This window comes from Pan paniscus, chromosome 15 (assembly GCF_029289425.2).
Source record: "Pan paniscus chromosome 15, NHGRI_mPanPan1-v2.0_pri, whole genome shotgun sequence".
Lineage (NCBI taxonomy): Eukaryota > Metazoa > Chordata > Mammalia > Primates > Hominidae > Pan > Pan paniscus.
In genome coordinates, this window is record NC_073264.2 from 104520663 (window position 1) to 104544258 (window position 23596).

The 23596-nt window shown below is 46.1% G+C and overlaps 2 pseudogenes; both read right to left on the reverse strand.

Annotated features, from left to right (window-relative positions):
- Positions 1 to 3349: 3349 nt before the first annotated feature.
- Positions 3350 to 4116, reverse strand: LOC100995680 (high mobility group protein B3-like; annotated as a pseudogene).
- An 8765-nt stretch (positions 4117 to 12881) lies between these two features.
- On the reverse strand, positions 12882 to 14914 carry LOC117975749 (small ribosomal subunit protein uS2-like; annotated as a pseudogene).
- Positions 14915 to 23596: the final 8682 nt, after the last annotated feature.

Genomic DNA, 23596 nt, shown 5'->3' on the forward strand with positions numbered 1-23596 from the left:
CATCTTTTGTCCCACGTGAACCAGCAGCTACCAGACTGATATCTCTCTTGGTGAAAGACACAGGCCCATGGCAAGCATATTTCAAGTTTCTGCTGGGTCACACACATCTGCTTCCATCTGATTAGCCAAAGCAAGTCACACGGCTCAGCCCAACAGCAACCGGGCAAGGAAGTCGGCACCTCCCACAGAGCTCGGGGAAAGGAGTGAATATTTGCTAGGTAATAATAGAATCTTCCACAGCATGTAGTTCTAAAAATGTCTTTATTCCAGGCCTGGCACGGTGGCTCACACCTGTAATCCCAGAACTCTGGGAGGCTGAGGTGGGCAGATCATCTGAGGTCAGGAGTTCAAGACCAGCCTGGCCAACATGGCAAAACCCCGTCTCTACTAAAAATACAAAAATTAGCCGGGCATGGTGGCAGGCACCTGTAATCCCAGCTACTCGGGAGGCTGAGGCAGGAGAATCACTTGAACCCAGGAGGCAGAGCTTGCAGTGAGCTGAGATCACACCATTGCACGCCAGCCTGGGCAACAGAGCGAGACTCCATCTCAAAAAAAAAAACAAGTTTTTATTCTGCACTAACATTTTGTTGGTAAATTAGCTAGGTATAGAATTTCAAGTTTCAGATTATTTTTACTGAGAACATTGAAGGCATTGCTCCAGGGTCCTCAAGCATCCAATGAGGCTGATAAATTTGATGTGATTGGATTTTCATTCCTTAGTAGGTTAATTTCTCTCTCTCTGAGAGCTTTTAGAATTGTCCTGCTTTTTACATTTTTCTTTGCTTTCTTTCTCAAAGTACTGTTTTATGTATGTTAAAGAATATATACAGTCGGGCTGGGCAAGGTGGCTCATGCCTGTAATCCCAGCACTTTGGGAGGCTGAGGCAGGCAGATCACCTGAGGTCAGAAAAAAAAAAAAAGACTTGATTACTATGTATATAGTATTTTTTTTGTTTACCTACATACCCATGATAAAGTTTCATTTATAAATTAGGCACAGTAAGAGATTAACAACAATAACTAACAATGAAATAGAACAATTATAATAACCTACTGTAATAAAAGTTAAGTGAATGTGGTCTGTCTCTCTCCCAAAATATCTTATTATACTGTATTCACCCTTCGTATGATCATGTGAGATGATAAAATGCCAGCATCACTACTGGTGCCCTTTGGGGCCGTTATCAATGAAAACAGGAGTACTTGAACACAAGCACTGTGACACCGTGAGAGCCGATCAGAGATGGCTGCTGAGTGACTAATGGGGCAGGTAGCATAGAAAACGTGGATACGCTGGACAAAGGGATGATTCACATCCTAAGCAGGATGGAGCAAGCTAGTAAGAGATTGCATCATGCTCCTCAGAATGGTGCACAGTTTAAAACTTATGAATTGTTTACTTCTGGAATTTTCCATTTCATATTTTTGGGCCACAGTTGACCATGAGTAACTGCAACCACAGAAAGTAAAGCCTTGGGTAAGGAGGGGCTGCCGTAGCATACTCTGCTCCTATACGGCTCTGCCACCACCCTCTCAGCTAATGATGTCAGAAGTTACACCTTTATACATTGGGTGCCAAAAAACATAGACTTATTACTGGCTTTTTACTATTAGTCTTTTAAATCATGTATAAAAGGAAAAGTGGTGTTACAACCCAAAATGACAATAATACTAGCTTTTGTAATTGTCCATGTATTTACCTTTATAGGAGATCTTTATTTCTTCATAGGACTTTGAGTTATTGTCTAGTGTTCTTTAGTTTATTTTTTTTTAATTTTTGCTTTCTTCCTACTGCCTATATAATGGCAAATGTCCTTTAATTTCAATCTGCAGAAGTCCCTTTAGCATTTTCTGTAAGACAGATCTAGTGGTAATAAACTCTTTCTGCTTTTGTTTATCTGGGAATACCTTCATTTCTTCTTTTCTGAGGGCAGTTTTGCCAGGTATAGGATTACTTTTGTTTTGTTTTGTTTTCTTTTTTAAGAGACAGAGTCTCACTCTGTCAGCCAGGATGGAGTGTACTGGTGTGACCATAGCTCACTGCATCCTCAAACTCCTTAGCTCAAGTGATCATCCCTGCCTCAGCCTCCTAAGAAGCTGCAACTACAGTTGTGCACCAACATGCCTGGCTAATTAAAAAAAAAATTTTGGGGGGGATGAGGTCTTGCTATGTTGCCCAGGCTGGTCTTGAACTCGTGACCTCAAGTGATTCTCCCACCTCAAGCCTCCTAAGTAGCTAGAATTACAGGAAGGAGCTAACTTGTCCAGCAGGATTCTTGATTGACAGTTTTTTCTTTTATCTCTTCAAATGTACCAACCCATTGCCTTCTTGCTGCCAACGTTTCTGCTGAGAAATCTGCTGTTAATCTTATTAGAGATCCCTTGTATGTAACAATTTGTTTCTCTCTCCCTGCTTTCAAGATTCTCTCTTGGCTCACACCTGTGGCTGGGTGCAGTTGCTCACACCTGCAATCCCTATACTTTGGGAGGCCAAGGCAGGAGGATTGCTTGAGTCCAGGAGTTTGGGACTAGCCTGGGCAACATAACAAGATCCTATCTCTATAAGATTAATTAGTTAGTTAATTAATCTATAAGATTAATCTATAAGATTAGTTAATCTATAAGATTAATTAATTAATTAATCAAAAAATTAAAGATTCTCTGTTATCTGTGGTTTGGGCAGTTTGATTACAGTGTGTCTCTGTGAGGGCCTCTTTAAATTCATCCTACTTGGAGTTCACTGAGCTTCTTGGATGTTTAGATTCATGTATTTCACCAAATTTGAGATGTTTTCAGCCATTATTTCTTCAAATAATCTCTTATCATTTATCGATTAAAAACAATAATAATCTCATTTTCTTTTTTCTTTTGAGATGGAGTCTTGCTCTGTTGCCCAGGCTGGAGTACAGTTGCACAATCTCAGCTCACTGCAATCTCTGCCTCCTGGGTTCCAGTGATTCTCCTGCCTCAGCCTCCCAAGCAGCTGGGATTACAGACATCTCCCACCACTCCTAGCTAATTTTTGTAGTTTTAGTAGAGACAGGGTCTTACCATGTTGTCCAGGCTGGTCTTGAAGTCCTGACCTCAAGTGATCTGCCCACCTCAGCCTACCAAAATGCTGGGATGACAGTTGTGAGCCACTGCACCCAGCCAATAATTTAATTTCCTCTTTCCCTCTCTCTGTTCTATTTCTGGCACCCTGACAGTGTGCATTCTTCTACTTGATGGTGTCCCACAGGCTTCTTGGGCCCTGTTTACTCTTCTTCAGTCCTCTTTCTTTCTGTTCCTCAGACTTAATCATTTCAGTCGTCTTATCTTCAAGTTTGTCGATTCCTTCTTCGGCCTGTTCAAATCTGCTTCTGAATCCCTCCATGAATTTTTCATTTCAGTTATTGTACTTTTCAGCTACAGAATTTCCTCTTGGTTCCTTCTTGTGTTCACTGTATTTTTATTGATCTTTCCATTTTGTCCCTAAATAATTTGCTTGGCTTTGTCTGCGTCTTTCTTTTCTCTTTTTGACAGTTAAACGGTTTTTTTTATTCATCCTCCTCTTTCTTCTTCTTCCTCATCTTCTTCTCCCACATTTTTCCAGGCAACTTTAGCAGGACCCTTTGTGCCATCAAACTTTCCTTTAGACTTAAAGTCAACAACATCCTTCTCATACTTCTCCTTCAGCTTTGCCGCCTTAGTGATGTAAGGCTGCTTTTCACTGTCGTTTAAGTTATTCCACATCTCACCCAGCTTTTTGCCACATCTCCAGTAGAGATGCCAGGGTTTGTGGATTTGGTCTTGGGGAGGAATTCTGAACAGAACAGAAATAATATAGAGGATGGCCTTTTGGGGGCATTAGGAAACTTCTTCTTGCCCCCCTTAGCTGGTGGTCTGTTATCCTCCATTTCCCGATCATAGCATACTTTATCTGCCTTTGCAATTTCATCAGATTTAGACTTCTCTTTCCCATTGTCTTGCACCTCTCAGAGGACTTCTTGGAAAATTCTGCAAAATTGACAGGAACCTCTGGGATTTTCTTCTATGTCCTTCTCTGCACATCTGCACAAAGAAGGCATAAGCAGACATTTTGTCCTTTGGTTTCCTGGGATCACGTTTAGCCATCCTGACTGTATTGTTCGCTAGTCTCTATCTGCATCTCTCTTTAGCTCTCTGAGCATTATTAATCAGACAAAATGCTTTGTCTAGCAAGCATTAAAGACAAAGCCAGCCAGGTGCGGTGGCTCACATCTGTAATCCCAGCACTTTGGGAGGCCAAGGCGGGCAGATCACTTCAGGTCAGGAGTTCGAGACCAGCCTGGCCAACATGGTGAAACCCCGTCTCTACTAAAAATACAAAAATTAGCCAGACCTTGTTGCAGTTGCCTGTAATCTCAGCTAATCAGGAGGCTGAGGCGGGAGAATCGCTTGAACCCGGGAGGCAGAGGTTGCAGTGAGCCAAGATCATGTGACTGCACTCCAGCCTGGGCAACAGAGCAAGACTTTGTCTCAACAACAACAATAATAGCAACAAAAACAAAGCCTCAGAAAAGGCTGAATAAGTTTCAGGCGATTGTTATAATGTCTTTGTCTAGTAAGTTTGCCATGTGGTTCTTCCTTAGAGATGGTTTCTATATATTTTTTCCCTATGAATGAACTCACTTTCCTGTTTCTTTGTATGCCTGTGATTTTTTTGTTGAAAACGGGATTTTGAATGTTACAATATGGTAACTGTGGAAATCAGGTTCTCTTCTTTACCCACGTCTGTCTGTCTGTCTTTTTCTTTCTTTCTTTCTTTCCTTCCTTCCTTCTTTCTTTCTTTCCTTCTTTCTTTCTTTCAAGACAGAATCTCACTCTATTGCCCAGGCTAGAGTGCAGTGGGACTATCATGGTTCACTGTAGCCTCTACCTCCTGGGCTCAAGCAATCCTCTCATCTCAGCCTCCCACCCAGCCAATTTTTTTTTTTTTTTTTTTGTAGAGACAGGTTGTCACCATGTTGCCCAGGCTGATCTCAAACTCCTGGGCTCAAGCAATCTACCTGCCTCGGCCTCCCAAAGTTCTGGGATCACAGGTGTGGGCCACCATGCCCAGCCTGTTTTTCTTTTTAAATTGTTGTAAGGTGTCTCTGTGCAGGGGACGAACTTGAGGTGTAAACTTGAGATTGTCTCGGGTCTTTTCTGAGGCTTTGTCTTTCCAGGCATGAATGGTGACTTTCTAAATTCTCCTGTATACGTGGTTGCTTTTGAATGTCCTAGTCCTTAATTGGCCACTAAAAGGAGAAAAGGGAAAAATTAAGGGTAAAAAAATAAAAAACAGGCCGGGCGTGGTGGCTTGGGCGTAAGCCTGTAATCCCAGCACTTTGGGAGGCTGAGGCGGGCGGATCATGAGGTCAAGAGATCAAGACCATCCTGGCCAACATGGTGAAACCCCGTGTCTACTAAAAATACAAAAATTAGCTGGGCATGGTGGCACGCGCCTGTAGTCCCAGCTACTCAGGAGGCCGAGTCAGGAGAATCACTTGAACCCAGGAGGCAGAGATTGCAGTGAGTCGAGATCACGCCACTGCACTCCAGCCTGGCGACAGAGTGAGACTCCGTCTCAGTAAATAAATAATTAAGTAAAAAACAAAAAAACCTCAAAAACCAGCCTCTATCTCTTTAAATGCTCTGGAAGCTGCTTTAGCCAGTGGGGTTGTAACAATGGCAGTCACCTCTGTGTCTGAACCTCTGCAATCAGAAGCAACAGCCAGTGATGAGAATACACATCTCTTCTGGGCACGGTGGCTCACGCCTGTAATCCCAGCACTTTAGGGGGCTGAGGCAGGCGGATCACCTGAGGTCAGGAGTCCGAGACCAGCCTGGCCAACATGGTAAAACACTGTCTCTACTAAAAATACAAAAATTAGCCAGGCTTGGTGGTACACACCTGTAATCCCAGCTACTCTGGAGACTGAGGTGGGAGAATTGCTTGAACCCGGGAGGCGGAGGTTGCAGTGAGCCGAGATGGCACCTCTGCACTCCAGCCTGGGCGACAGAGCAAGACTTCATCTTGGGAGAAAAAAAAAGAATACACATCTCCAGTATTTGGAGGACAAGGTCATGTGCTAACCCTGGGTGCTGCCAGCTATTCCAAGAACGACTGCATGTAGGGCTGAGGGGGCTGGGGAATGCATAGCCACTACCATGCAAAGAGAGGACACTGACCGAAATTAACCAGGATTTACATTCAAGCTGTTATGGTTTGGATATTTGCCCCTTTCCAAACTCATGTTGAAATTTGATTGCCATTTTAACGGTATTACGAGTTGGGAGGTTTAAGAGATGATTAGGGCCACGTGTGGTGAGTCACACCTGTAATCTTAGCACTTTGGGAGGCTGAGGCAGGAGAATTGCTTGGGCCTAGGAGTTGAAGACCAGTCTAGGCAACATAGGGAGACCCCCCTCGCTACAAAAAATAAAATAAAAAAATTAGCAGGACATGATGGCACATGCCAGCTACTCAGGAGGCTGAGGTGGGAGGATACTGGGGCCTGGGAGGTTGAGGCTACAGTGAGCTGTAATCATGCCACTGCACTCCAGCCTGGGAGACAGAGCAAGACCCTGACTCTAAAAATAAAATTTAAAATAAAGAATAAAAAATTTAAAAATTAGCCAGATGTGGTGGCACACACCTGCAGTCCTAGCTACTCAGGAGGCTGAAGTGAGATGATCACTTGAGCCCAGGATTTCAAGACTGCAGGGAGCTATGATCATGTCACTGCACGCTAGCCTGGGTAACAGAGCAAAACCGTGTCTCAAAGAATAAATAAAATAAAATAAAAATAACAGATGATTATGCCCCGAGAGTGGAGTGAATTAATTAATGCCATTATCTTGGGAATGCATTTATTATTATGGGAGTGGGTTAATTATAGTACGGAGAAGGCTGGGCACAGTGACTCATACCTGTAATCCCAGTACTTTGGGAGGCCAAGGTGGGAGGATTGCTTGAGCTCAGGAGTTTAAGACCAGCCTGGGCAACATAGTGAGATCCTGTCTCTACTAAAAATAATAAAACTAGCCAGGCATGGTGGCACATGCCTGCAGTCCCAGCTACTGGGGAGGCTGAAGTGGGAGGATTGCTTCAGCCCAGGAGACTGAGGCCTCAGTGAGCTATGATCACACCACTGCACTCCAGTCTGGGTGACAGAGTGAGACTCTGTCTCAGAAAAAAAGAAGGGGGAAGAGTTAGGCCCCCCTTTTGCTCTCTCTTTCTCTCTCTCTCTTCTCTTTGCCCTTCTGCCATGGGCTGACACCATAAGAAGACCCTCATCAGATGTCAGCTCATTGATCTTGGACTTCCCAGCCTCCAAAACTGTGAGCCGATGGATTTATTTTCTTGTAAATTACCCAGTCTGTGGCATTCTGTTATAGCAGCACAAAAAGGAGTAAGATACAAGCCTTCCCCTGGAAACTGCAGGCCTTCAGATGGACTCCAGAGTTCCAAAATAGTTGCATCAGACAGATTCTGCCAGATTGTTGTCTAGATGGGGGCGACAGATTCCTGGCACTTTCTACTGTGTCATCTTCCATGATATCACTGCTATGTAAATAATTCTTACAACTCAATAATAAAAAGACAGCTCAATTAAAAATTGGGCTAAGCGTCTGTATACACATTTTTCCAAAGAAAATATACAAGTGGCAGGCTGGGCGTGGTGGCTCATGCCAGTAATCCCAGCACGTTGGGAGACTGAGGCAGGTGGATTGCTTGAGCTCAAGAGTTTGAGACAAGTCTAGCCAACATGGAGAAACCCCGTCTTAAGAAAAAAAAAAGAAGACTGTTCTCCAGGCTCTGCAATGCCCTCTGTTGTCAATCAGGTATCCATGTGTGTTGGTCTGCTTCGGAGTTTTTCTTGCTGGTTCACTGGACGATTTTTGTATTTGTGCACTAATCACACTGCCTTAATTACCATACTTTATAATAAGCCTTGACAGGTAGTGAGGTAATTGTCTTGACTTGTTCCTCTTCTTCTTTTTTTTTTTTTTTTTTTTTTTGAGACGAGGTGTCACTCTGTCGCCCAGGCTGGAGTGCAGTGGCGTGATCTTGGCTCACTTCAAGCTCCGCCTCCCAGGTTCATGCCATTCTCCTGCCTCAGCCTCCCGAGTAGCTGGGATTACAGGCGCCCGCCACCACGCCCGGCTAATTTTTTGTGTTTTTAGTAGAGACGGGGTTTCATTGTGTTAGCCAGGATGGTCTCGATCTCCTGACCTCATGATCCGCCCACCTCAGCCTCCCAAAGTGCTGGGATTACAGGCATGAGCCACTGCGCCCAGCCTGTTCCTCTTCTTTAGGAGAGTTTTTGGATATTCTCATTCTTCTGTATTTCCATATACTATTTATTTATTTATTTATTGAGACAAGGTCTTACTCTTGCCCAGGCTGGAGTGCAGTGGCGCGATCTTGGCTCACTGCAACCACCGCCTCCCGGGTTCAAGCGATTCTTCTGCCTCAGCCTCCTGAGTAGCTGGGACTGCAAAAGCGGGCCACCATGCCGGGCTAATTTTTGTATTTTTAGTAGAGACGGGAATTTCACCATGTGGTCAGGCTGGTCTCGAACTCCCGACCTCGTGATTCGCCCCCCCCCCCCCCACCCCGACCCTTGGCCTCCCAAAGTGCTGGGATTACAGGCGTGAGCCACCGCGCCCAGCCTAATTTTTGTATTTTTGTAGAGACGGAGGTCTTGCCATGTTTCCTAGGTTGGTCTCGAATTCCTGGGTTCAAGCGATCCACCCGCCTCAGCCTCTCAAAGTGCTGGCATTACAGGTGTGAGTCCCTGCACCTGGCCTTTTTCTCACTCTTGACTTTTTTTTTTTTTTTTTTTTTTTTTTGCAATTTTCTCTTTTTCTTTGGTCAGTTTCACCAGGGATGAGACTTTTAGCTTTGTTGATTCTATTATATGTTTGTTTTTTATTTCATTATTTTTCCTCTTTATTATTTCCTATCCTACACTTTCTTTGGATTTGGTTTGCTGTTTCTTTTCAAGTTTCCTGAGATGTTTGCATAGTTCATGGATTTTCAGCTTTTCTTCTTGTCTGAAAGAATTTGTATAGAACTGAAATAATGTCTTCTTTGATAATTTGGTAGAATTCACCTGAAAATTATTTGGGTTTGCTTTGATTTCCTTAAAAGTAACAGAGCTATTAACGTTCTATTTCTTCTTGGGTTGTTATGATGATACCGTTTTCAAGGAACTGATTGGTTTTGCATAAGCTTTCAAATTTACTGATGCAAATTTGTTCACTGAATTTCCTTATTTTTTAAATCTCTGAACATCTGTAGTTGTATCTCCCTTTGTGTTTTCTAATGCTTACCCATGCTTTCTCTGTTTTATTCTTGGTTAGCCAGGCTAGAGTTTTGCCTTTTTTTTTTTTAATGAGTTTTTACAAAAAACTGTTTCTTGGCTTTATTGATCTAATTATATCTTTGGGATTTCATTAATTTCTGCTTACTATGTCCTTTTAACACTCTTTGGGTACACTGTGTTCCTCTTTTTTTAATTTATATTTATTTATTTATTTATTTATTTTTGGAGACAGGGTCTCCCTCTCTCACCCAGGCTGGAGTGCAATGGCTCAACCTCAGCTTACTGCAACCTCTGCCTCCCAGGTTCAAGTGATTCTCCTGCCTCAGCCTCCCGAGTAGCTGGGATAAGAAGCGTGCCACCACGCCCAGCTAATTTTTGTATTTTTAGTAGAGACAGGGTTTCACCCTGTTGATCAGGCTGGTCTTGAACTCATGACCTCAGGTGATCCACCCGCCTCGGCCTCCCAGAGTGCTGGGATTACAGGTGTGAGACACCGCTCCCAGCCTGCATTCTTTTTCTTTATTATTATTATTTTTAACTCTGTCACATCTCAGGATGTGTTCTTTTTCTTCTTTTTCTTTTTCTTTTTTTTTTTTCGAGGCAGAGTCTCGCTCTGTCATCCAGGCTGGAATGCAGTGGCATGATCTTGGCTCACTGCAACCTTTGCCTCCCCAATTCAAGCAATTCTCATGCCTCAGCCTCCCAAGTAGCTGTGATTACAGGTGGGCACCACCACGCCCAGCTAATTTTTGTATTTTCAGTAGATACAGGGTTTCGCCATGTTGGCCAGGTTGGTTTCGAACTCCTGACCTCAGGTGATCCACCTACCTCGGCCTCCCAAAGTGCTGGGATTACAGGCGTGAGCCACCTCGCCTGGCCCATAGATGCTCTTTATACAAAGTTCCTTTCTATTCTTAGTTTAAGGGTGGTTTTTTGTTTTTTGTTTTTATCATGAAATTGTCTTGGGGCCAGGTATGGTGGCTCACAGCTGTAATCTCAGCACTTTGGGAAGCCAAGGTTGGAGAATCACTTGAGGCCCAGAGTTCGAGACCAGCCTGGGCAACATAGCAAGACCCCATTTCTAATTTTAAAAAAATGTTTTTAAAGAATGAGCCAGGTGTAGTGGCGCATGGTGGTATTCCTAGCTACTCAGGAAGCTGAGGCAAGAGGGTTGCTTGAACCCAGGAGTTTGAGGCTACAGTGAGGTATGCCTGTGCCACTGCACCATAGCCTGGGCAACAGAGCTAGACCCTGTCTCTAAAAAAAGGTGTTGCATGGCCAGGCATGGTGGTTCACGCCTGTAATCCCAGCACTTTGAGAGGCCGAGGCAGGCAGATCACCTGATGCCAGGAGTTCGAAACCAACCTGGGCAACATGGTGAAACCCCGTCTCTACTAAAAATACAAAAATTAGCCAGTCGTGATGCCGTGTGCCTGTAATCGCAGCTGCTTGAGAGGCTGAGGCATGAAAATTGCTTCAACCTGGGAGGCGGAGGTTGCAGTGAGCCGGATCCCGCCAATCCCGCCACTGCACTCCAGCCTGGGCAACAAGAGCGAAAAACTCCGTCTCAAAAAAAGGTGTTGCATTTTGTCAAATGCTTTTTCTGGGCCTATTAATATGATTATATTGTTTTTGGCCAGGCGCGGTGGCTCACACTTGTAATCCCAGCACTTTGGGAGGCTGAGGTGGACAGATCACCTGACGTCAGGAGTTTGAGACCAGCGTGGCCAATATGGTGAAACCCCGTCTCTACTAAAAATACAAAAAGTTAGCCAGGTGTGGTGGTGGGTGCCTGTAATCCCAGTTACTCAGGCAGCTGAGGCAGGAGAATCACTTGAACCCCGGAGATGGAGGTTGCAGTGAGCCGAGATCGCGTCACTACACCCCAGCCTGGGTAACAAGAGCGAAACTCCGTCTCAAAACAAAACAAAAAAAAACAAACGAAAAAACAGAGTCAGGAATGACAGTGTGCTGCTCAGGGCCAGGCCTGAGGAATGGAAGACAGTGGCACCATCACACACACACACACACACACACACGCACATGCACACACACACACACACACACAAAGTCCTTTTTCCATTTCAACCCTAAAATTGTAATTTTTAAAATAACATGCTTATAAAAATAGAGTCTCTTCCAAGTAGGTTTCTGTTAAAAACAGGGGGTTCAGGAAGTTTAGAGGTGTTGTTTATGTGGTTTTTTTTGTTTTTTGTTTTTTGTTTTTTTTTTGCCTTCGGTGTAGATTGGAGGATTTGCTTTAACAGAATATCTTTTTGGTTTTACTGGCTGAAATAGCCAGTTCCTGCTTATTAATACTCAAACACATCAATTATTCATCTGCACTTGGGTATATTACACACGCCGAATCATCCATCCTCCTGCCCTCTTTGTTAAAGGAGGCTTTGAGGCCAGCAGCCCCACGGGGAAGGCGTATAGTTGGGACTCAGGGCTGACTCAGAGGGCCAGCCCTGGCCAGCTCATGTCTGAGGTCACATCCGAGGGAGAGGAGGCAGCAGAGCTGAGTGAACAGAATCTTGTTCTAACAACTTCCCAGGCTCCACACTGCCTTGCCATGCTGAGCTGTCCATGTGAGGTCAGGGATTTGTCAAGGTGAAGGGCTAGACCTTTGAGGGTTTTGCTCTTTCAACTCTGCTCTTGTCCTTGACCTGAAATTATACTAGCGGCAAAAAAAGAAAAAAAAAATGATGACAGCTGATGTGTGCTGGGGAAAATGATGGACAGTCAGAACCATTGTGATCCTCAGATGAGGAAGCTCAAGTTCAAGGTGGGAAGGAAGGCTATAGGCAAGGCCGCTTGGCAGCCAAATGCAAAGTCACAGTAGAATCTCCGTCTCCCGGTGACCATCCCCCATCAGCCTCCTGCATGGAATCCATAATGAGGGCCAGAACAGTGAAGGGTCTGCTGTTAGCTATGCCCTGGTGCACTGACTCCCAGGTAAAACCAGATCCACAGAGGAGAAGGGAGTGAGGATTATTTATTTATTTATTTATTTGAGATGGAGTCTCACTCTGTCACCCAGGCTGGAGTGCAGTAGCATCATCTCAGCTCACTGCAACCTCTGCCTCCCCGGCTCAAGCCATTCTTGTGCCTCAGCCTCCTGAGTAGCTAGGATTACAGGCATGTGCCACCACGCCCTGCTAATTTTTGTATTTTTAGTAGAGACAGGGTTTCACCATGTTGCCCAGGCTGGTCTCAAACTCCTGGGCTCAAGCGATCTGCCCTCCTCAGCCTCCCAAAGTGTTGGGATTACAGGTGTAAGCCACTGTGCCCAGCCACCACTACCCTGATTTTTGTGTTTTTCATCCCCTTGTGTTTTTTTCAATAGTTTCATTCTATACGTTTGCATCTTTAAACAGTATGTTGTTTGGTTTTGCACGCTTTCATTTCTGAATCACGCTATGTGTATTCTAGGAATTGCTCTGGTTTTTTAAATAATATCTCAAGATTATGATACTGAGATGCATTCACATTGTGTGTAGCTGTAAAAATTATTCTCTCTGTTATATACTATTTCTTTGTGCTAATATGCCATTTTCTGTATTCGTACAGATAATGGACATTTGAATTGTTTCCAGTGTGTTTCTATAACAAACTGTAGTGCTGTGACTATTCTTAAACATGTTCCCGTGCATATGTTTGAGAGTTTTTTTTTTTTTTAGAAACTGATGTCTATTTTCCATCAACCTTATTTCCATGTTGCTGAAGAGCCTGTGCAAGAACAGCTTAAGACTATTCAGTGGTTGCTCCTACCCCTTCAGTGGCCTGAGCAGTGGGAGCTGCAGACCAGTCTTCCGTGGCAGGCTGAGCCCTCCAGTCTTCAGTAGGGAACTTCTGAATAGGCACAGAGGGCACCTAAATGCCGTCAGACCAGTCTGCAACCTCAGGCTGAGTAGCAGCTGAGGAGCTGGAGCAGTCCATTCACCCTGAAATTCCTCTTTGGTCTCAGCCTTTTCAGCAGCAGCCTGCTCTTCTTTTTTAATCTCTTCAGGATCTCTGTAGAAGTAGAGATCAGGCATGACCTCCCACGGGTGTTCACGGGAAACAGTGCCATGCATGCGCAGAACTTCCCGAGCCAGCGTCCACCACATCAAACCCAATGAGTGAGCTCCCTTGTTGTCACATGGGATGGCAATGTCCCCATAGTGCAGAGGAGAATCTGTGTTACACAGAGCAATGGTAGGTAGGTTAACATAAGATGCCTCCATGAGCGGCCGGTGGTCAGCTGTGGGGTCAGTAACCACAAGAAGCCGTGGCTCCCGGAAGGCTGCCTGGATCTGGTTAGTGAAGGTTCCAGGAGTGAAGCGGCCAGCAACTGGAGTGGCTCCAGTGGCAGCAGCAAACTTCAGCACGGCCGTCTAGCCAGTATTCCTGGATGATATGGCACTAACATCAGCAGGGTTTTCAATGGCAACAATGGCACGAGCTGCCAGCAGAAGCTTCTCCCAGGTCCTCCTCAGATTTATGATGTAGATGCCATCACTTTTCCTTTTACAGATGTACTGTTCCATCTGGAAGTCAAGCTTGGTGCCACCTAAGTGGGTTCCTGCCGCAAGGAACTTAGGGACATGCTCCTCCTTCATTTGCAGGACATCAAAAGCTCCAGACCTTGTGAAAGTTTCCCTTTAAGTTACAACGAGAATCCAGAACAACGCCGTATGGACCCCTCTGTGGGTAGTGCGTAAAGCGGGAGTTTCTTTTTTTTTTTCTTTCTTTTTTTTTTTTTTGAGATGGAATCTTACTCCGTCACCCAGACTGGAGTGCAGTGGCGCCATCTCGGCTCACCACAGCCTCCGCCTCTGAGGTTCAAGTGATTCTGCCTCAGCCTCTCGAGAAGCTGGGATTACAGGCGTGGGCCACCATGCCCAGCTAATTTTTTTGTATTTTTAGTAGGGAAAGTGTTTCACCATGTTGGCCAGGCTGGTCTTGAACTCCTGACCTCAGGTCATCCACCGCCTCGGCCTCCCAAAGTGTGAGGTTATAGGCATGAGCCACTGTGCCCAGCCGAGAGTTTCTTTAGGGCAAATATTTTGGGTGGAATTGCTCAGTTGTAGGGGCCACACGACTTCAACTTTAATTGCTAATGTCAGATTGTTGTCCAAAATGTCAATTTTACTGGCTTTTGCCAAAGAACTAAGTTTTGGCTTTGTTGAGTATGTGATCTTTGCACTGTGCTTCACTATTTTCTGCTCTTACCTTGAACTTACACTCCCAAGCAGGGTCTAAGAGTGCCCACTGAAGCCAGGGGCAGCAGCTCATGCCTGTAATGCCAACACTTTGGGAGGCTGAGGCTGAGGATTGCTCGAGCCCAGGAGTTTGAGACCAGCCTGGGAAACATAGTGATATCTCGTCTCTACAAAAAACAATTAAAAAAAAATTAGCCAGGTATGATGGCTCATGCCCATAGTGCTAGTTACTTGAAGGTTGAGACAGGAAGATTGCTGGAGCCTAGGAGTTCGAGGCTGCAGTGAGCTATGATCATGCCATTGCACTCCAGCCTGGGTAACAGAGTGAGACCCTGTCTCTAAAAGACAATAAAAAGTTCCCATTGTTCCATATTCTCAGCAGCACTTGATATTGTCAGACTTTTTCATTTTTGCCAATCTGGTGGCCAGTACATGGTAACTTATTATGGTCTTTGCGCTATAGATTGTTTGTGTCCATCCAAATTCATATGTTGAAAACTAAACCCCAGCTGGGCACAGTGGCTCAGGCCTATAAACCCAGCACTGGGATGCTCAGATTGGAGGATCACTTGAGCCCAGGAGTTCAAGACCAGCCTGGGCAACATGGTGGAAACCCGTCTCTACAAAAAATATTAAAAAAATTGCTGGGCATGGTGGTGAGTGCCTGTAGTTCTAGCTGCCTGGGAGGCTGGGGTGGGAGGATCACCTGAGCCTGGGAGATTGAGGCTGCAGTGATCCATGATAGCCCCACTGTACTCCAGCGACAGGGTGAGACTCTGTCTCAAAAAAAGAAAACTGAACCCCAGTGTTTGATGGTATCGAGAGGTGAGGCCTTTGGAAGGTAATGAGGTCAGGAGGGTGGATCCCTCCTAGAAAAGAGCCCCAGAGAGCTCATTCGCCCCTTCTGCCATGTGAGGACACAGTGAGATGATGGCTATCCATCTGTGAACACAAAGCCAGCCCTCACCAGACACTATGTCTGCCAGGACCTTGATCTTGGATTTCCCAGCCTCCAGAACTGTGGAGAATAAATTTTTGCTGTTTTTAAGCCACCCAGTCTATGGTAGTTTGTTATAGCATCCAAAATGGACTGAGATAGCTTGCATTTGCAATAACAGACGACTTTAAGTATTTGTTCTTATTATTATTTATCAACCCCCAAGTGCCTGTTGTTGTCTTTTGCCTATATTTCTATTGGGTTGTTGATCTTATTAAATTATAGATCTTTCTTTCTTTCTTTCTTTTTCTTTCTTTGTAATGGAGTTTTGCTCTTTTTGCTCAGGCTGGAGTGCAATGGCATGATCTCAGCGCACTGCAACCTCTGCCTGCCAGGTTCAAGTGATTCTCCTGTCTCAGCCTCCTGAGTAGCTGGGATTACAGGTGCACACCACCACACCTGGCTAATTTTGTATTTTTAGTAGAGGTGGGGTTTCACCATGTCGGGCAGGCTGGTCTCAAACTCCTGACCTCAGGTGATCTGGCCTCCCAAAGTGCTGGGATTACAGGTGTGAGCCACCGTGGCCAGCCAATTATAGACATTTCTTATATGGTATGGATTTAAATCCTTATCAGTTATAACTTCTCCCAGTTTGAGGCCTGCATTTTTACCCTCTTTATGGTGTTTTTGAAAAACATAAACTGTTAAAAAAGCTTTAACTGTGTATTCCTTTGCAGCTTTTTATTTTGCACTATGTGTACTGAGGAACAAAAGAAAAAAATGAAATTTGAGGCCAGACGTGGTGGCTCATGCCTGTAATCCCAGCACTTTGGGAGACCCAGGCAGGCAGATCACAAGGTCAGGAGATCGAGACCATCCTAGCTAACACGGTGAAACCCTGTCTCTACTAAAAATACAAAAAATTAGCCGGGCATGGTGGCGGGTGCCTGTAGTCCCAGCTACTCGGGAGTCTGAGGCAGCAGAATGGTGTGAACCCGGGAGGCGGAGCTTGCAGTGAACCGAGATCGCACCACTGCACTCCAGCCTGGGTGACAGAGTGAGACTCCATCTCAAAATAAATAAATAAATAAATAATAAAAAGAAAGAAATTTGAATTAAAACCAAAGAGCTTAGTCTGTATCACCCTCCCCTGATTAAATTTTTAAATTACAGTTCTCCTGTCCTGAAATTATATTATGCATGAGTTCTGCTATGTGTGTCCTGTGACCTGAGAGTGGTCAAGAACTTTCTCTGTTCACAGCTATGTCCTCAATGCTTCAAACATAGCTTTGCCCAAAGTAGGTGCTCAATAAACACTGTGGATGGAAGGAACAAAGGAAGGAGAGAGGAGTAGGGGGGCAGCCACCGAAGGCCGATGTGGCTTTTCATGACTCCACCCAGTGAGGCCCAGCTGGCTCCAAGGGTAGGGCAGCAGCCTAAGGAATGGAGGAAATGGTCTTTCCTCAAGCAGAGCTTAGACTTTATTGTCTTGGAAAAACCTGTTTGTATTTGGGAGATTTGCTTACTTTAATAGGTCAACCCTGCAATAATGGGCAGGTCTGAGGCTCCAGGAGTGCTGGGGTAATCTATTCACCCCCTTATTCCTTCTCTCTATCCTTTTTTACCCACCTGCCTTGCAGCCAGTGGGTGTCAGAGCCAGCAGCAGACTGGAGTCTAAGGGCACTGCTTTCTGTCCGTGAGCTTGAGAAAGCTTCTTGCCCTTCTGAATCTCCAAGTCCTTGCCTGCAAAGCAGAGGCAATGATAAAAACACTAACGCCTTATCTGGTGTTGCAGGATCCCTTACCAAGGGCTTCTACGTCTCCTATCGTGAGCTCAGTACTCAGTGAGGTAGGCAAAACTGGAGGAGGAAACTGGGGAGGAGGAGTGAGTCTCTAACTCCCCACCCTGTGTGGCCTAATAAGCCTTGATCTGTGTTCTACAGACTCTGAGCTCTGTGCTCCTCTCTGGGGGACAGGTGGAAAGGGCAGCCCTCCAGGAGGTGGTGAGTCCTCTGAGCTTTGGAAGGGTGGACTCTGCACCTGCTGCGCTGGTGCTCTCTGGGAATTTTCTCCACGGACCTCCAGAGCAACTGTGAGTGGTAGCTGTTACCATTCCCATTTGACTGGTTCAGAAACCTTGCCTGAGAGACATGAAGTCACTTGCCCAAGGTCCCCCAGCATTCAGGGTCATAGTCAGAGTTCAAACTCCAAAGCCCTTGCCTCTGCCTCACCACTGTGGTCTCCCTAGACCTTTAGATATAGTTCCAGACAGTGGGTTTTCCCAGCTCAGAGCAGAGTGGGTCATGGGACAGGGCAGGCTCCAGAGGGCTACGCTACCAGAATCTGGTAATGACAACTGTGTATGTGTGCGTGACAGGCGGCTGACCAATCTAGATGGGGACTGACCGATCTAGAACTAGACGGGGATCAATCATCTTCAGCAGATCCGAGAGCTGGAGAATTACTGCAGGGGCAAACGGCTCTTTCTCTCCTGCATCCCCCAGGGCCATCTCTACACTGCGGTGAAGCATGGGACGTGGTCAAAGGACACCTTTGAGCTGTGGGAAAAGCTGACACGATTTTTCACAATAGTGTGTTTAGGAAGGCGGGGGCGCCCATGTTCTTCCCGAGAGGCGTTCCATCCAGAGCTATCTGGAAAGGCTGGGGTACTGGAAGCCAGAAGGTGGAGAATCACTGATGCAGCTCTACTGAGTTTTCAACTGGGCCCCACCCACACTGACCTAAGCACAGGAGGTTCGAGGGCTCTCCACTGACCAGGAATGAAAGGATCAATTGCAGAGTTTCGGCCTTGGAGCCCAGTCCTGGCTCTCCCTTTGCTTGCTCCTGACGTTGGAAGAGTTACAGCCCCTCCTGAGTCTCAGTCAGTCGCCTCTCACATGCCCATTGACATCTCACAGGCTGTTGGAGAGTTAGGGGGTCCTAGCATAGGTGTCTTGTGCCAGGTACACAGCTGGAGCTCAATAAATGTACTGTGACCTCAGGCAGGAAAAGCCAAGGAGGGGCGGGCCACCCTGGGGGCTGGTCTGCAGAGTCTTCAGGGAAGAAGCCAGGACGAGGACAAGGACCCAGGATGAGGACAGGATGAGAGGATGGCTGCATAACAGCAGGGAGGCTTTGGGCAGGCAGGGGAGCCTTTCCAGGTGGGTGAATGGCAGGAACACAATCTTGGAAGTGAGAATTCCTGGGGTGCCTTCTGGGCCTTGAAGCAGGGCTCACAGAGGGCAACAGGACCCTGCTGGAGTGAAGAAGGGGACTGGAGGGTAAATTAAAAGAATAGCAGCTTGTCTGCCCTCATCCCCGGTGTGGGGGGAGCAGCCTGGCATGGAGTCCAAATGGACCTCATATTTCCCAAAGACTCAAAGCATCTGGGGCCTACCTGGAATGTCCCAGGAACACCTACTGCCCGGCCCCTCCTCTTTCCCCTCACCAAGCATGATGACTGCAATGTCTCATAATTATCACAGTCTGCTTTTCTCCATCTCTGTGGCTTTACATATTCTCAGTGTTCAGCTCTTGGTCTGCAACATATCTGCGTACAAACACACACACACACACACACACACACACACACACACACACTGAGGAATGGCTCCTGGGTCCCAGTGGTTCCCACTCTCTGGTAGAGGAGTTGTGTTTGTGAGGGCTGTGATGGGGTGACGAGCCTGCAGCAGCCTTTCCACGTTCGTCCAAACTAGATGTGGTGCAGAGAGCACAGGCCTGTGGATCAGCAGATGTGACACTTAGCATGATGGTACTGGTTAGGATCAAGCTAGGCAGTGAGTAACACACAACCCAACTGTAGTGGGTGCAACAAGCAGGTGCTTATTTTTTTGCAGAAGAAATCAGGAGGATGGCAATCTCACTGCTAGTGCGGGTGCTTGAAGCTGCCATCGGGGACCCAGATACTTTCTGGTGATAGTGTATATGGGGGGCATCTGCTGGAGCTTGGGAGATTTGGGCCCCCCTTCTGGCTCTGTTGCTAACTAGTTGTGCAGCTTCAGACAAAGCTTCTGAAGCTTTGACTTCATTTCTTTATTTGTTTTTAAAATTGCAGGCTGAGTATAGTGGCTCCTGCCTGTAATCCCAGCACTTTGGGAGGCTAAGGTGGGAGCATTGCATGCGGCCAGGAGTTCGAGACCAACCTGGGCAAAATGGCAAACCCTCATCTATACAAAAAAAAAAAATACAAAAAATTAGCTAGGCATGGTGGTACATGCCTGTGGACCCAGCTACTTTGGAAACTAAGGCAGGAGGATCACTTGAGCCCCGAAGTTTGAGGCTGCAGTGAGCTGTGATTGTGCCACTGCACTCCAGCCTGGGTGACAAAGTGAGGCCCTATCTCAAAAATGAATAAATAAAATTGTGGTAAAAACATATAACATAAAACCATCTTAACCATTTTTAAGTGTACAGTTTAGTGGCATTGAGTACATTCATACTGTTGTGCAATCCGTCCTCATGTCTCTTTTCTTTCCAAACGGAAACTCTGCCTATTAAGCAAGAACTCTCTATTTCCTCCTCCCCACTGGCACCACCATTCTGCTTTCTGTCTCAATACATTTGACTGCTCCAGGTAACTCATAGAAGAGGGATCATACAGAATTTGTCCTTTTGTGTTTCACTTATTTCACTCATCATAATGTCCTCAAGTTTCATCTGTGTTGTAGCTAATGTCAGAATTTCCCCTCTTTTTAAGGTTGAATAATATTCCATTGTATGGACATACCACATTTTGTTTAGCCATTCATCTATGGATGGACACTTGGTTTGCTTTCACATTTTAGCTATTGTGAATAATGCTGCCATGAACATGACTGTGCAGATATTTCCTTGAGACTGTGTTTTCAATTCTTTTGGGTATCTATCTGGATGTGGGATTATTAGATCCTATGGTAATTCTATTTCTAATTTTTTTCAAGAAGCATAATACTGCTTTCCATAGAAGCTGCACCATTTTACATCCCCACCAACAGTGCACAGTTTCCAATTTCTCCACGTTCTTGCCAAAATTTGTTATTTTCTGCTTTTTTGGTAGCAGCTATTCTAATGGCTTTGAGACTCAGTTTCTCGTCTGTCCCACAGGGACACAGTAGGGCTAGATTATCTCCAGCTTCTGATGTCTCATGGTGCCTTCCTTCTTGCCATGAAAGTAAGTACTGCTTATGCACATATACATCTTAGTAAATTTAGTTATATCTTTTCAGCTTGGGGCCCCAAGGTAGAAACTATTTTAATATGAAGACAGGAAACAAGAAATATGAAAAGGGATTGAAGAAGGCATTCCAAAGACAACTTCCAAACCCTCCTCTCTATTCCTTCCAGACCATAGATGCACATAATTCTGGGCCACAGAGAGTCCTTTGGACAGAACAATACTTTACTCTTTCTTCTCTTCCTCTCCTTTTCTTTTTTGCTTGTAATTCACACACCCAGGTGGCTAGGCGCAGTGGATCACACCTGTAATCCCAGCACCTTGGGAGGCAGAGATGGGAGGGTTGCTTGAGGCCGGAAGTTCAGTCTGGGCAAGACTTGGTCTCTAAAAATAAATTACCTAGGTGTGGTGGTGCATACCTGTAGTCCTAGCTATTCAGGAGGCTGAGGCAAAGAATCACTTGAGCCCCGGAGTTCAAGGCTGCAGTGAGCTATGATCACACCACGGTGCCCCAGCCTGGACAAGAGAGCAAGACCCTGTCTGGCTCAAGCAACAACAAAGGAAGGAAGGGAGGGAGGGAGGGAGGGAGGGAGGGAGGGAGGAAGGAAGAGAGGGAGGAAGGGAGGGAGGCAGGGAGGGAGGGAGGGAGGGAGGAAGGAAGGAAGGAAGGGGAAAAAGAGAGAGGAAGGGAGGGAGGGAGGGAGGAAAGAGAGAAAAAGGCAGGCAGGCAGGGCAAGAAAGAGAGAAAGAGAAAGAAAGAAAGAAAGAAGAAAAAAGAAACACACACACCCATCTCCCACTCTTTATAGTGTCATGATGTCATTTAACGTAAGTACAAGGAAAAGTTCAAGGCATTTAATTCTAGCTTTTACAAAACCCAGAAGCATCTTGAGTTAAGTACTATTATCTTCATTTCCTAACTTTTGGCATTCGCTGACTCATTATTTCATATGTGGCTTGGGTGAGAAAAGCATCTGGGTGGCAACCTCCTCCCCCAGCTACTTCTCTGGCCAATGGGGACTGTTCTGAACTTCCCATACACTTTCTCGCAGCTTCTGCCTGCAGCTGAAACCCTTTCTGGGGTGTTTTCCCAACTGTCATCAGGATGGGATGCAGAACCAGGTGCCATGCTCTGTCCAAACCCTGCCTGGCTCCGGCCTTCTCCGGCAGTCTCACTTCTCACCGCTCACTCTCCTGATATTTACCCAGACCCACCGTGTGGCTTCTCATTGCGGTGCTCATCAGGCCATCCTTCTGCTTGAACTGTCCTTTCTACCCATCCTCCCACAGCTAACTCTGCTCATGCTTTTAGACTCAGCATAAACATCCTCTCCCCCAGGAAGCCTTCCCTGATCCAAACCCCCGAGTTGAGCTAAATGTCCCTGCTTGGGTCTCCCACAACACTTATGCTCACCCCGTCTTATCATAACCAACATTGCAGTTGAAGTGTGTGAAGCACACATTTAACTAATGGAATTCCACTAACTCCTCTTGGCCAGAAGGAGAAAGAGAATAACTTTATTTATTTATTTACTTATTTATTTATTTTTGAGGCATGTTCTTGCTCTGTCTCCCAGGCAGGAGTGCAGTGGGCATCATCCTTCTGCCTTTTTTTTTTTTTTTTTTAAGTTTTTGTAGAGACAAGGTCTCACTCTGTTGCCCAGGCTGGTCTCCAACTCCCGGGCTCAAGTGACCCTCCCACCTCAGGCTCCCAAGTAGCTGGGATTACAGATGTGCATGCCATCTCCCTATTCACATTTTATTTTACTTTATTTTGTTTTTTGAGACGCAGTCTTGCTCTGTTGCTCAGGCTGGAGTGCAGTGGGCTGATCTTCGCTCACTTCAACTCCGCCTCCCAGGTTCAAGAGATTCTCTCGCCTCAGCCTCCTTAGTAGCTGGGACTACAGGCACACACCACCATGCTTGGTTAATTTTTTGTATTTTAGCAGAGATGGGGTTTCACCATGTTGGCCAGGCTGGTCTGAAACTCCTGAGCTCAGGCAATCCGCCCACCTCGGCCTCCCAAAGTGTTAGGATTACAGGCGTGAACCACCGCGCCCGGCCCCTATTCACATTTTAAATAGAACCACTCTTGGCCCCCTGAGCATTCCTCTCTGAGGGTTAGATGGGAGCCCTGAGTGTTACCTTAGTCCTCAGGTGTTTTAACATTGGGAGCCTCTGGCCTCTCTGGGAGTGAATCTGGCGTTTAAAGATACATATATTTGGCCGAGCGCAGTGGCTCACGCCTGTAATCCCAGCACTTTGGGAGGCCGAGACGGGCAGATCACAAGGTCAGGAGATCGAGACCATCCTGGCTAACACGGTGAAACCCCATCTCTACCAAAAATGCAAAAAAAATTAGCCAGGCATGGTGGTGGGCACCTGCAGTCCCAGCTACTCGGGAGGCTGAGGCAGGAGAATGGCGTGAACCCGGGAGGTGGAGCTTGCAGTGAGTGGAGATCGCGCCACTGCACTCCAGCCTGGGCGACAGAGAAAAACTCCGTCCCAAAACAACAACAACAACAACAACAACAACAAACATATATTTCGTGGAGCAAGAAATGTCTCAAACATAGCAAGACAGTTGGGATGCCAACGGACCAAAGGGAAAGCAAGCATGACATAGCCACCCACTACAAGGGCTTACCTATTATCCAAGCTTTGGGAACTAGGTTAGAATCCCAGCTCTGTCGCTAACCAACCTGTGTACTTTAGCCAAGTCACTGTACCTGTCTAGACTTCGGATCGCATGTGTGTCTGCCCATCTCATAGGGTTACCCTGAGGCTAAATGAGGTAACAAATGTCATGAACCCACAAGGTAGACTCAACTCTCGGTAACAGTTCCTGTCACCCCCATCTCACACTACTCTCCCTCTTCGGACCCTGCACCCATGGATTCCATCCACCGCTGGCCAGGAGCTGAGTAGAGGCACCGAGCAC